Source organism: Apium graveolens, chromosome 4 (assembly GCF_009905375.1).
Source record: "Apium graveolens cultivar Ventura chromosome 4, ASM990537v1, whole genome shotgun sequence".
NCBI classification, from domain to species: domain Eukaryota; kingdom Viridiplantae; phylum Streptophyta; class Magnoliopsida; order Apiales; family Apiaceae; genus Apium; species Apium graveolens.
This window is the reverse complement of record NC_133650.1, coordinates 15,570,898-15,581,784: the sequence shown is the minus strand read 5'-3', so window position 1 is coordinate 15,581,784 and position 10,887 is coordinate 15,570,898. Positions and strand designations below refer to the sequence as shown.

The window sequence follows — 10,887 nt, the reverse complement described above, 5'->3', positions numbered from 1 at the left end:
TGTGTATATTATACATGGAAGAGGACTTCCAAGATTTTGAAAAGTATATATGTATATATACTGAATATTTTGCGACTTCATCGCAGTAAGATATCAACTTGGTTCATTTCTTCTTAACCAAGACTTTCTTGAGTACTATGAGAATGCTCATATATTGTAAGTTATTATAAATATTATTTTGGTGGGCTTGCTCTTCACCCTTGCTTTCTTCTCTCATCACACAACATCAGATAGGCAAGATGAACAGGACTAAGCTCCCAATTCGCGAGCGGATAGGAAACGTTCCGCAGTTTCCTATAGGCGTTGATGTCGCTGTAGCTGAGGTAGGAACTACCAATAGGCTAGGCTTTCAACTTTTGATGTACCAGATTATGTATATTTATGAATTGTAATAATGGCAAAGAAATGTAAATTTATTCAGAAAACCTTTTAAGGTGTATTGGCAGATAATTGTGGAATAAAATGACTTGTGATTATTTTTGGATGTTCATCTCTGAGACTATAACGTGTGGTGTGTGTGTTTATTGTGGGGTCACAGTACAGAGTAGTTGATTAACTATTAAGATTGGGTATTATTAAGGGAAATGGAACTCGTGACAACCCGGATCCCCGACCCCGGATTTGGGGGTGTTACATCTGCAAAAACTCCCATGGCCACTGCAACTAAGCTTGAACTAAACACTACTGAAAAGTCTGTGGATATTTCAAGTTATAGAGGCATAGTTGGCTCACTTCTGTACTTAACAGCTAGTAGGCCAGATATAATGTTTGCTACATGTTTGTGTGCTAGATTTCAGGCTGATCCTAGAGAGTCTCACTTGATAGCTATTAAGAGAATTTTCAGATATCTCAAAGGAACACCAAAACTTGGCATTTAGTATCCTAGAGATTCTGGTTTTGATCTAACTGGTTATTCAGATGCAGATTATGCAGGTTGCAGAATTGATAGAAAAAGCACAACAGGAACCTGTCAATTTTTAAGAGACAAGCTTGTGTCCTGGTTCAGTAAAAAGCAAAATTTAGTTTCTACTTCTACAGCTGAAGCTGAATATATTGCTGCTGGCATGCTGTGCACAGATTTTATGGATGAAAAATCAATTGCTAGACTATGGTTTGCAAGTTGAAAGGATTCCTATTTTCTGTGACAACACAAGTGCAATTGCCATCACTGAAAATCCAGTGCAACATTCAAGGACAAAGCATATAGACATCAAGTACCATTTCATAAGGGAACATATTATGAACGGTAATGTAGAGTTACATTTTGTTCCAAGTGAGAAGCAACTTGCAGATATTTTTACCAAGCCACTGGATGAATCCACCTTTTCTAGGTTGGTAAGTGAGTTAGGTATGCTTAATTACTCTTGAATTTATCTGAACTATTTTGCAAGTTGAAAAGTAGCCAGAAATTTAACTGATTTTTAGTCTTGGATGAAATTTTGGCTAAGTCAAAATTTGCATCTCGACGGATGACCATTATCCATCGAGTTGAGTCATCCGTCGATATACAAATTGTAAATAAAAATCAAGTATTTTTTTCTGGAATCTTTTCAAATTCGTCGGATAACAGTTTATCCTCATCCGTCGAAGTGTCTAAATCTTAACCGTTAATTCACTGAACATTATCCATCGAGTATACTTACAGTTTGTAAGCATTACACGACGGATAATGAGTGGATTTTTTACAGTTTATTTCTAAAACGGCTATTTTAGGCAATTTCTATTGGGTAATTTACTTCTCTTTATTATTTTTATCCGTTGTTTTGAGTAAAGTATAAAAGCTTATTTCATTCTAATCATTTTCTTTTATCATTCTCAAATTCAACTGTGTTATTTCATTCTCTCTCAAGCAAAAATCCTCTTTCTCTTCAAGCTTTTCTTCTCTAACAATGGCACCCGTAGTAAAGATCATGTCACAGACTGAGTTCATATATGAGAAGAACAACTTCACTGCTTTGGTCAATAAGGGTATTCAGCAATCAGAAGACTATCATAAGATGATGGACTTCGTGAAGAACTGCAAGTTAAGTTTTGCCATGCTGGAATCACCCACAATTTATTGTGAAGTTGTTGAAGAGATGTGGACAACAACAATCTACAACTCTACTGACAAAACCATCACTCTGACCATCAAAGGTAATGAATTATGTATCAATAGTGATGTAATAAAAGCATGTTTCAAGATTCCTGATGATAATGTAACTGCACCACACACTGACACTGATATTGTCAATATGCTCAATTCCATTCATTATGCACTTCCTACTATAAAACTAAGTGACATTAGGAGACTAGGTTTTAGGAAGGAATGGAGTTACATGTGTGATGTTGTAACTAAAGTCTTTTCTGGAAAAATCAGTAATTTTGATTCTGTGAACATTTCCATGCTTAACATGCTATACATGCTAGTTACAGACAAATCAATTTCAGTGATCTTATTGTGTATGAGTTAGGTTTTAAATTAGGTGACTTAGCCAAAAGAGGAAAGAATGTTTACTATGCTAGATTTTTTATGCTTTTGGCTAACCATCTTTGTCAAGAGATTGTGCTTGAGAACCCAAACAATAAATTAGCTTGTTGGGTCCAAGAGAGAAGAATCATTGCAGACTTGAACAGAGCCAACCATCACAGGGATGTGCCAATGTTCTATTTTCCTGTAATGCTGACACCTAAGGTAAGTTCATCCATACCCTCAACTATTCCAATCTCTTATATTTCTTTGACTTCAGGCATAACTATGGCAACTGTGACAATGACCAAACAGTTTCCTACCAAAGCTGCTAAAACAACTGTAATTTCTAAATCCAAATCAAAGAAAACCCCCTCTGGTATCTCTCAAAAGGTACCAGTTGAAAAATCTACCAAAGCCAAAGAGGGGAGTGTGAAGGAGGGTAAGATAGGTGAGGGAAGGGGTGAACATCAAAGAAACCCCAAGGATAAGGATGGAGAGTTGAGTGAATCCCAGCCTAGCCACACTGCAGTTTCCCAACAAACTGTAGTGCTTAAAAAGGACAAAAGCTCACTTCTAGCTGCATCCTCCCAAAAGGATGTGGCTATTGAACAAAGCTCTCATCCAAGAGCACATGTCAAGAGGGTTAGGGACACAAGCTCACCCCAAACTTACACTAGAAAGAAGAAATCCAAAACAACTGGGGATGCACAGGGCACACACTTAGTGCAAACTGGTGCTAAAGACACAGTCCCTGCACCTTCTCAAATTCAGATTGATGTGGCTCCAATAAATGTGGAGTCACAGCCAAAATCTCTCATTATAGAAGCCACTGAAACACAATACTCACCAACTAACTCACTGGAAGTGGACATGATAAACACTTCAATTCCTGATTCCCCTTCTTTAACTCTGTTGGGGAAGCCAAAATCTAGTGCAAGTGAGCATCATCTTTTAGATGATTTGTTGGCTCACTTGCCAATTCTTTCAGATTCTATTGTGACATCTGTGCCTCAAATAACTTCAATCAACACAGAGTCAACAATAGTTTCTCTTCCCACCTCATTCATTTCTACTCTCTCGATGGATATTGCTCATCCGTCGAGTAGTGATTGTATCCTGACGGATAAGCTTAACAGCAGTTATCCGTCGGATAGCTTTACCACTCACCTGACGGATATCACTTATCCGTCGAGTGTCTCTGCACAACTTTAAACTTCAATAATTTCAAGTGCAGAAGATTTAGTGGTAATACAATCACTCTTAGGAGTGAGAGAGGAGAGTGCATTGAGTGAGAGGCTGGGTTGCTCCCAGGCAAAAGGAGAGGAAAAGAGTGAATCTCAGCAATCCATTCATTCAGGATTGGCAAAAGTGAGTGAGAGGAGTCCCACCTTAGTAGGTGAAGGTGAGGGTGTGAGGGTGGGGAGCCAGGGTGAGACCCTGATGTAACAAAAGAGAGAATATGAGAGAAAGGCAGGTACTGGAGAAATAAGGATGGAACCAGCCATTGCTAGTGAGTCAATGATTGTGGATGATGCTGAAAAGGAAAGACAATTTCAGCAACATTACAAAGCTGTAATTGATAACATTTCCTTGGATGCTGACACTTTTACTCACCCTGTTTCAGCCTATCAATTGTTGGCTGCTCAGGGCAATGTGGAGGCAGAGTAGACTTTGAATTTAGTGCACACCACAGAATCTCTTCAAAGAGATAAAGCTGCTGTGAACAGAATGCCTTCTCAAGCTGGAGAGCCATTTGAAGAATTTGGAGTAAATTTTGATGATGATGACTCTGGTTCTTTGGATGGAAGCATGAACTTAGGGGGAGCTGAAGGCCCAAGTTCTGCTTTAAGTTTACCTGAATGGGCATGGGCAAAGGAATCTACACCAGGATAATTTGAGGTGTCTTTGGTCAAACAAGTAATAGCTATTCAACAGGCCCTTCAGGAAACTTCAGATGCTGGTACCAAGGCTGTTCTTCAAGCTCGCCTGGACTATCTACATCTAATGAAGATCCAGCACTTAAAACAGAATCTCAGTGTGGATGAATTGAAAAAGGATATAGCTGACTTGAAGACCTATAACTCTGAGAAGCTGGATTCAGTAATGCCATATGGTACCATGCAAGATCTATTACTGAGATTAAGGAGAGAATCAGATTCTGACAAGAAGATAGCCAAGCTGGAGAACAGAGTTCAAGTTATTGAGAATTCAGTGGCTCTACTTCTTCAAAATCAACAGACTCAGACAAATCTTCTTATACAACTGGCTAAAGCACAAGGACTAACTCCTCCACTTGATGATAACAAAAAGGGGGAGAGAGAATCAAGTAAGGGGGAGAAAGGACCAACTGAGGGGAGAAACTTCTAGTTCAAATCAGCAAAGTAATTGTACCTTCAATTACTATCTCCAAGCCACCAGTTGCAGATGGTATAGATCTTATCAATGCAGCAGCAGAAAATTTGAAAGATGCTGATAAAGGAAAGTTGACTCTGATCAACTGGAAAAAGATTGATGAGGACATACAGAAAAAGTTTGAATTAGTCAAGGAACCAGTTCAGTCATCCATCCATCACTCTCATGTCAAGCCAATCAGTGTGAATGAGATGAGCATGAACTATCTGGAGAAAGGACAATCTTCCTGCATCAAGACTACAAAGGCTGAGATAATTCTTAAACCAAGGGCAAACTATCCAAAGTCATCTTTGAAGAACCCTATGGATACTGTGTATGAGACACCCAAGCCTGATGAAAAGAAGCTTCTGTCAAGATCTATTGTCTTCTACAAAGATCCAGCTGATTCAGCCTCAAGAAAGAGAATTGCAAAGATATTCAGAAATGGGAAGGAAATTTGTGTGGTAGCTGGACATCCACAATTTGATCATGCAAAGAAAGAAGAAAAAGCCAGATTGAAGCAGGAAAAGAGGCAAGTTGCTCTAGATGCAAAGAAGTCTAAACAAAAGAAAGAACAGTTTGCTATCTTGGCCAAGCTACAGGCTGTGAATTCTTCTCAACAAATTCCCTCTCAACCATCTCAAGCTACTAAATCAAAGAAGAAGATTGAAGAACAGAAGAAATCCCCAAGAAAGAAAGAACTGGCTAAAAGAACAAAAAGGAAATTGGATGTTGTTGACAAGGAATTGGAAGATCAATTTCCTAAGGAATCCACTCAAGCTAAAACTCAATCATCAAAGCCCTTTGTGGTATTTGAAGGTATAAGGGTGGTGGACCCCTACAGGAACATACATGGAGAGCCTATTGTGCCAAAGGATGAGCCAATAGAGTGGGACAAATTACCAATTCCTGACTTCAACTTGCCAATTCTTACTAAGCCAAGAAGGACAAAGTCAAGGGCAGTCAAGAAAGTGAAGTTGCAACCTCTCAAATCCAAGTCAGTAGTCAAAGCTCAACCCAAGGTCAACAGGGGAGACTACTTGTACTTATGTGACATCAAAGAATTCTCAGATCTAAACCTTTATCTGGAGGAGCTGGATGAGGTAAGGGCAATTGATGCATACAGAAACCTACCTGAAAGGTTGGTGTTCAAGTACAAAGGAGGAAGGGAGATTCAGTGGCTTCTTCACATGATACTTCAAGAAAGCCAAGCTGTGTTGATCAAAGTCTATTCATCCTTCAAGAAAAACTTTGGGTTCAATGTAACTGCAAGAAGATTAGTATTAAAGAAGATTGAAGAGCTAAGGAGTGTTAGAGCCAAAGATGCACTTCCCAAGACTCTTATCATCCCATACACAGGGAGAAGAGTGCATCTAAGGCCCTACTGGCTGATGGAATTCATGGACGACAAGGGTGTGAGAAGATTCTTCAGATTAGAAGACCAATTGAGTATCTCTAGCAATGAGACTCTCTTGGAGATGCAAGAAATGTTAGATCTCTCAGAATCTGATGAATTAGAATTCCACAGGCAGCTCCAGAATCAAATTGAAGAAAACAACAGAAAGCTTAGAAGAAGATCCAGACCTTCAAGAAACTAGAAAAATCTGCTCAGGCTAGAGGAGCATCTTGAACTGACTGTGAGCCAAACCTTGTACATTTTGTTTAAATAGAAGCACTTTCAGTTTTATCTACTTATCTTTAAAGATATATATTAAGGATGTTTTGTAATCATCAAGTGTCTCTTAATTTATGGCTACAATTCCAGTAGACATAAATTGGGGGAGATTGTTGTGAACATGTTGTGTACTTGATGATCACTTAAACAAAATGTCTACGTAGATTTTACTTAGTGAAATTATGTAGCACTCGACGGATAAGAGTTTTAGTCCCGACGGATAACTCATTATAGTCCCGACAGATGATTAACTTATTATCCATTGAGTGAGTAGCTTATGTAATAATAAGTTTGTAGCACGGTGATGTATGCACCTTTGTATAGAATCTGTAATAGCATATAAGTCATGTTGAATTTAACTAGATATGCAGAATAGGTTGATTAACTGTACATAAGCAATGTCTTGTAATTCTGTATAAGTGAAATGAAGTCAAGTGCCAAAATAGCTACCGACGGATGATTAACAAAGCTTCGACGGATGATCAAATGACTATCAACGGATGTTTAACATAGCAGTCGACGGATGATCAATTAAGTCATCGACGGATGATCTGAAAGTCGACGGATGATCATATCAAGATTCAAACATCAGTTGAACAGTGAAAGCTGACACACAGCCGTCGAGTTGGATACAAACACACTGTGGAAGCCCATTAACTGGGTAATAGAGGACGAAAAGCAGCAAAGATCAAGACTGTTAGATTTTATATTTGTTCAATTCTTTTGACTTTGTAATCTTGGTAATATATAAACCAAGAGAGTAGCAAATAGAAATATAACTGAGATAGCTGAAAAACATACAAACAGAGAAATCTTTGTAAGCACAATCTTTAGCATTTCCTGTATTCTCAGCAGTTCTATTTTGTAAGCAGTTGTGAGCATTTCTGCACACAGAGTCCTCTCGATATATTATATATATCTCTGGTGGAATTGTTTAAATCCACCAGAAAGTTTTTAAAGACTCTTGTTTTTAATTACTTATGTTTTGATTCATTCAAGTTTACATTCCGCATTGTGCTAATCAAAACAAATATATCCATAATCAAGTTGAACATTTTTATTTCAAGAAAAAGGTTCAAGAATTCCATTCAACCCCCCTTCTGTAATTCTTGCTATATTGTTAAGGGACTAACACGTCCTAACAAGTGTTAATTTTTTGTTTATGTGTTTGTCATCTATGATCGTTAAAGTTCATTGACTCGGACATTGTTACTTATCTGTTTTCTTTTCTTATTTGAGGTACTCTAGCGAGCGTGTAAGTATACGCGTTCGCGGTCTCGTAAGAGAACTCTGGATAAAGCCGAGGAAGAAGTTGTAGTGGTTCGAAGGGAAGTTTTTGAGGATGAAGAGAAGGTAGAAGAAGAAGAAGAGAAAATCGAGGAACCAGTTTTAGTAGTGATGGGAGATCAAGCAGAAATTTTTAAGGCTTTGATGGACTATTCTCAGCCTAAGATCAATGATATTCAGTCAAGCATCATCAGACCATCCATTTCGGCTAACGCTTTTGAGATCAAGTCAAGCACGATTCAGATGATACATAACTCAATTCAGTTTGGGGGTTCTCCTACTGAAGACCCCAACATGCACATCAGAGATTTCATCGAGATCCACGACACTTTCAAGTTCAATGGTATGACTGAAGATGCTATCAAGCTGCGACTCTTCTCATTCTCTCTAAGGGATAAATCAAAGTGCTGGTTACATTCTCTACCACAAGGGTCTATTACCACATGGGGATCTTCCTCAAAAGTTTCTCACTAAATTCTTCCATATGGCGAAGACTGCTACAATCAGGAATGCTCTTACTCAGTTTTCTCAGCAAACTGGAGAATCTCTGTGTGAGGCTTGGGATCAATATAAGGAGATGCTAAGGAAGTGCCCACACCATGGCATGCATGATTGGATGATTATAAACTGTTTCTATAATGGATTGGTGCTACTTCTAGACCCATGCTCGATGCAGCATCAGGAGGAGCCTTGTGGGCTAAAAGCTACAATGAAGCTTATGAATTGATTGAACTGATGGCTGCTAATAAATACCAGAATCCTTCTCAGAGACTGACTCAGGGAAAAGTAGCAGGAATTCTGGAGTTGGATGCAGTAACTGCTATTGCTGCCCAACTTAAGGCTTTGACGTTGAAGGTGGACACTTTGGCCAATTATGGAGTTAATCAAATCACTAGTGTCTGTGAGCTTTGTGATGGTGCCCATGAGACTGATCAGTGTGCTATTTCTAGTGAATCAGCTCAGTTCGTGAGCACTTTTCAGCGATCGCAGCAACCTGTGCCAACCACTTATCATCCCAACAACCGCAATCATGCTAATTCAGCTGGAGCAACGCTTAGAATGCGGTTCAACAGCCTTATCAACAGTACCCAGCTAAGCAGTACAACCCCCTATTTTTCAGCAACTACAATATGTACCAAGGCAGCAACTTCAGTTGCAACAAGCTAATGAAAAATCTGAATTAGAGGAGTTGAAGCTTATGTGCAAGAGTCAAGCTGTTTCCATCAAGACCTTGGAAAATCAAATTGGATAAATTACCAATGCCTTGCTAAATCGTCAACCTGGTACATTACCTAGTGACACTGAAGTGTCAGGAAAGAGGGAAGCTAATGAGCAGGTGAAGGCAATCACTTTGAGGTCTGGAAAGGTTGCAAATCCCCAACAAACTCAGGTTTCAAATGAAGAAGTTGGGGCTGAAGAAGAAGTAGAGCAGCAGGAAGCAGAAGTGGAACCAAGGAAGACTACTATTGAGCACACTCCTTCTGAGGGTAATACAAGGGAGAAATAGATCTATCCTCCACCACATTTTTTTAAGCGGTTGCAGAAGAAAAAGCTGGATAAGCAATTTGAGAAGTTTCTGGAGGTGTTCAAGAAACTTCATATCAACATACCTTTCGCTGAGGCTCTTGAGCAGATGCCTAGTTATGTAAAATTTATGAAAGGTATTCTCTTTCGAAAAGTGAAGCTAGATGAATTAGAGACTGTCGCTCTCACGGAGGAATGCAGTGCTGTGCTGCAACGGAAGTTGCCTCCGAAGCTTAAAGATCTAGGAAGCTTCACTACTCCATGCACTATTAGAAAAGTGTCTTTTGACATATGCTTATGTGACTTGGGAGCTAGCATCAATCTGATGCCTTTGTCAATCTTCAAGAAGTTAAATATGCATGATCCGAAACCAACTTATATGACTTTGCAGTTGGCCGACCGTTCTATTTCATATCCGCGAGGTATTGTAGAGGATGTCTTGGTCAAGGTTGATAAACTCATCTTCCCTGCTGATTTCGTAATTCTTGATTTCGAGGAGGATAAGAAGATTCCCATAATCTTGGGAAGACCTTTCTTGGCGACTGGCCGAACCTTGATAAATGTTCAGAAGGATGAGCTTACAATGCGAGTGCTAGATCAGGATGTAACTTTTAATGTATTCAATGCTATGAAATTTCCTACGGAAAGGAGGAGTGCTTAAAAGTAGAGTTGGTCGATTCTTTGATTACTTCAGAACTTGATCAATTACTAAGGTCTGATGCTTTAGAGAAGGCCTTATTGGGGAATTCAGATAGTGAAGATGACGAAGGTGAAGAGCAATTGAAATATCTGATTGTTTCTCCCTGGAAGAGGAAGATTGATATGCCTCTTGAATCTCTTGGAATGGAGGAATTGAATAAAGCTCCTAAACGCCTCAAGCCATCTATTGAGGAAGCTTCTACTCTTGAGCTTAAACCTTTACACGAACAATAGAGGTATGCATTTTTAGGTGACGCATCTACTTTGCTTGTTATTATTGCATCTGACCTTTCAGGTAGCGACGAGGAGAAGCTTTGAGGATTCTAAGAGAGTTTAAATCGGCAATTGGATGGACTATAGCAGATATTAAGGGAATCAACTCTTCTTATTGCATGCATAAAATTCTGCTAGAGGAAGGTAGCAAGCCTACGGTTGAGCAGCAAAGAAGACTTAATCCGATCATGAAGGAAGTAGTGAAGAAATAAATTCTTAAGTGGCTGGATGCAGGGATTATTTATCCCATTTCTGAAAGTTCTTGGGTAAGTCCAGTTCAGTGTGTACCAAAGAAGGGAGGTATCACAGTTGTTGCTAATGAGAAGAATGAGCTCATTCCTACTCGAACAGTCACGGGATGGAGAGTTTGTATGGACTACAGGAAGCTGAACAAGGCCACTAGGAAGGATCACTTCCCTCTGCCTTTTATTGAACAGATGCTTGACCGGTTGGCTGGTCATGAGTATTACTTTCTGGATGGTTATTCGGTTTACATCAGATTTGTATCGCTCCAGAAGATCAGGAGAAGTCTACCTTCACTTATCCATTTGGTACTTTTGCCTTTAGACGAGTTTCTTTTGGTCTG

The 10,887-nt window shown here is 39.2% G+C and overlaps 1 non-coding gene across 1 annotated transcript; it reads right to left on the bottom strand.

The window, feature by feature from the left end:
- Nucleotides 1-8,304: 8,304 nt before the first annotated feature.
- LOC141722215 (small nucleolar RNA R71) lies at nucleotides 8,305-8,411 on the bottom strand. Its single transcript, XR_012575237.1, has one exon. It is a non-coding gene; the product is annotated as a small nucleolar RNA R71 (small nucleolar RNA).
- Nucleotides 8,412-10,887: the final 2,476 nt, after the last annotated feature.